The sequence below is a fragment of the Chiloscyllium plagiosum genome, unplaced genomic scaffold (assembly GCF_004010195.1).
Source record: "Chiloscyllium plagiosum isolate BGI_BamShark_2017 unplaced genomic scaffold, ASM401019v2 scaf_62326, whole genome shotgun sequence".
Classification (NCBI taxonomy): Eukaryota; Metazoa; Chordata; class Chondrichthyes; order Orectolobiformes; family Hemiscylliidae; genus Chiloscyllium; species Chiloscyllium plagiosum.
This window is the reverse complement of record NW_025203732.1, coordinates 4930-8849: the sequence shown is the minus strand read 5'-3', so window position 1 is coordinate 8849 and position 3920 is coordinate 4930. Positions and strand designations below refer to the sequence as shown.

The 3920-nt window shown below is 48.2% G+C and overlaps 1 non-coding gene across 1 annotated transcript; it reads left to right on the top strand.

The window, feature by feature from the left end:
• Positions 1-3019: 3019 nt before the first annotated feature.
• Positions 3020-3092, top strand: trnar-ccu. Its single transcript has one exon. It is a non-coding gene; the product is annotated as a tRNA-Arg (tRNA).
• The last annotated feature ends 828 nt before the right edge of the window (positions 3093-3920 follow it).

Genomic DNA, 3920 nt, shown 5'->3' with positions numbered 1-3920 from the left:
CGAAACTTTAGTGTATCCCTCAACATGTTATCTAAGATGTTGGAACATGCTGGGCTGTAACACTCGCTTGATGCCAAGACTTTACACTGGCAAATGCCTATGTGTGCCCTCGTAGCATATTGGGTAAACGACTGTCCTCCTAAGTGTGGGATTGTGGGTTTAATTTCCCTCTGGGATGCTTAAGTTTTAAGCTTAGTCTTTGTAGCTGACTTTTGTCCCATGCCAACTTCATCATGATCCAAATTGACTGCATTTTTCGAACTACTCTGTTCAAAATCACTGTGCCTGTGTTGAGATTATGGCGAATGATGTGTAATAGAAACTTGCACAAGGCAATTCCAGGATTTGGGAGATCTTGGGGAGAATTGTCTGAAAGAGACAGCACAGCCACAATGGGCTGAATGCCTGCTAAGATCCTGTTGATTTAGAACATACGACATAGAACATGGAACAGTACAGCACCGAACAGGCCCTTCAGCCCACGATGTTGTGCTGACCATTGATCCTCATGTATGCACCCTCAAATGTCTGTGACCATATGCATGTCCAGCAGTTTCTTAAATGTCCCCAATGACCTTGCTTCCACAATTGCTGCTGGCAACGCATTCCATGCTCTCAAAACTCTCTGTGTAAAGAACCTGGCTCTGATATCCCCTCTATACTTTCCTCCAACCAGCTTAAAATTATGACCCCTGGTGTTAGCTATTTCTGCCCTAGGAAATAGTCTCTGGCTATCGATTCTATCCATGCCTCTCATTATCTTGTATACCTCAATTAGGTACCCTCTCCTCCTCCTTTTCTCCAATGAGAAAAGTCCGAGCTCAGTCAACCTCTCTTCATAAGATAAGCCCTCCAGTCCAGGCAGCATCCTGATAAACCTCCTCTGAACCCTCTCCAAAGCATCCACATCTTTCCTATAATAGGGCGACCAGAACTGGACGCAGTACTCCAAGTGCGGTCGAACCAAAGAAAGCATATGTCCTCAATGCAACGTTTTGCAACATCTCCACTTCCTCCTTCCCCAGTAACTGCAAATATCTTGAAAGTGCTGCACAAAATAACATTGAGCCCTTTGATATTTTCCTGTCTGCTCCATTTTCCTCAGACTTGAGTTGTGCAATGTTGGAGTTTGGTTGGTTTCTTGTCTGTCCGTTTGGGGACAAATGGGAAGCGAGATTGATTTATCAAGCAGCCAATTTTTTAGCATGAGATGGAAGTTGTAAAAAAACAATTAGTGAGAATATAAAACTGAGAAAAACACAATATGAGCCATCAGGGTGCAGTATTTAAAGGCTGCCAGTTTAACAGCAGATATGTACCCCTGTGACCTAATGGATAAGATATTGGGCTCCTAAGCCAGGGATTGTGGGTTCAAATCCCCTCCTGAGTGGCTAATTTTCATAGGTTGCCCTCATTGAACTTTACTTCTAATCTACATTATAAAAATCCCCAGGTCTGCATTCAGTTGATGGGAAGTGCTGTCCAACATGAACTTGCACAAAGTTGTCGGGGATCTGCAGGATTGGGCCGAAATTGCCTGAAAGAGACAGCAGAGCCACAATGGTGAAAGAACTGCTGAGATTCTCCTGGGGATGGCATGGTGACTCACAGTGTCAGGGTCTTGGGTTTGATTCCTCCCTTGGGTGTCTGTTTGTGTTGAGTTTGCACATTCTCTCCATGGGGTACTCGGAGTGCATTGTTTTCCTCCCACAGCTCAAAGATGTGCAGGTTCGGTGGATTGGTTTTGGGGAGAGCAGGGTGTGAGGATAGGGGTTGGGCCTGGATGGGATGCTCTTCAGAGGCTGAGTGTGGTCTTGCTGGGGTGAATGGCTTGGCCCCCTCACTCTAGGGCTTTTATGAACAAGTTTGGAGCAGATGGTCAGAGCTCTGCTGCAGATCGCAGTCAAGGCTTTGCTAAGGGACTGGCATCCAGGTGTGTGTTCATATCCTTCTTTTCCCTGATCTTCCAGAATGTTCTGTAGCTTTGGCCAAAGGGGTCATGAGCTGGGTTCACATCATCCAATGGGGTCACATTGCCAGGAACTAGACAATGGATTTACTCAGACTGACACTTCCAGTCATCGTGTCAGAGAGATGTACAGCACAGAAACACACCCTCGGTCCAACCCGTCCATGCCGAATAGATATCCCAACCAAATCTAGTCCCACCTGCCAGCACCCGGCCTATCCCCCTCCAAAATCTTCCTATTCATATACCCATTCAGATGCCTTTGAAATGTTGTAATTGTACCAGCCTCCACCACTTCCTCTGGCAGCTCATTCCACACACACACTACCCTCTGCCTGAAAAGGTTGCCCCTTAGGTCTCTTTTATATCTTTTCTCTCTCGCCTTAAACCTATGCCCTCTAGCTCTGGACTCCCCCACCCCAGGGAAAAGACCTTGGCAGTTTACCCTATTCATGCTCCTCATGATTTTATAAGCCTCTGTAAGGTCACCCCTCAGCCTCCGATGCTTGGATCCTATCCTTAGAGGAACTGGTATCAGCTTCCACCGCTGTGACTCTGTGGTCAACCTCATCCGTCCTCTTTTCCAGGTCTCCCAGCTGCTGTTCATGCTTCTGCAGCATGATAGTGATCGGGGCCAGCTTCTCCTCTATCTGCTTCCCCAACATTTCGCGCGATTTCCCAAGCCTCTTCACCAGGGCCTGGTAGGTAATCGAGCCCAAGGATCCTGCAGGCTGGGCCGGGGGCCTGGCCTCAGACACTGCTCCTCACTTCTTCAACATCTTTGGACGATGAAAACGCAGGAAAGTTGATTTTTCACAATGTCCTGGGACTCCACAACCTTTTCAGAGTCCCAGGATATCGCGATGTTCCGGATTGGGTGTGATAGAAATTCTTCCCGCTTGTGCTGTGGTGCGGAGCTCTGCAACATGATCGTCCGAGCTCATTGCCATCTTGGATCAGAGTGCAGTGAGAGGATAAAACTCAGAAAAAGTCACAATGAGAGGTCAGGGTGCAGTATTTAAAGGCTGCCATTCTTGCTTCAACGGTGGAGCCCCAGTGGCCTAATGGATAAGGCATTGGCCTCCTAAGCCAGGGATTGTGGGTTCAAGTCCCATCTGGGGTGTCTGACTCTTCCTTGTGTGTCGTTAATCTTTAATCCACTTTGCAAACATCCCCACGTCTGCATTCAGTTGATGGGATGTGGTGTCCCATGTGACCTTACACAAGTCTTTTGGGGATCTGCAGGATTAAGGCTGAATTCCCTGAAAGAGATAGCACAGTTACAATGGCTGAAAACCTGCTGAGATTCTCCTGGGGATGGCATGGTGGCTCAGTGGGTAGCACTGCTGCCTCACAGCATCAGGGACCTGGCTTTGATTCCTCCCCTGGGTGTCTGTTTGTGTCGGGTTTGCACATTCTCTCCATGGGGTACTCCAGGTGCTTTGGTTTCCTCCCACAGCCCAAAGATGTGCAGCTTCGGTGGATTGGCTTTGGGGAGTGCAGGGTGAGAGGATAGGGGTTGTGCCTGGCTGGGATGCTCTTCAGAGGGTCAGTGTGGATGTGATGGTCTGAATGGCCTCCTCCCATCCCACTCTACGGTTTCTCTGAACAAGTTTGGAGCAGATGGTCAAGGCCCAGTCAAGGCTTCGCGAAGGGACTGGCATCCAGGTGTGTGTCCCTATGCTCCTTTTCCCTGATCTTCCCCAATGTTCAAATCAACATCATCACATTAAAGATATTTTGTTTCTTGTCTTAATGAGAAGGGATTTGCCTTCAAGAGCACAAAGGTTTTGGATGTTGTCCCTTGAGGTTTGCTGATGAAACCGTTGATGTGCCGGGCCAACTTCAGATAATGGCAGAGACACTCTCCAGTGGTGACTGTCAGCGTTACCAGTCGTGAAGACTTCATCCAAGAAACTGACGGTGATCTTGACCACGGTCTCACCACGGC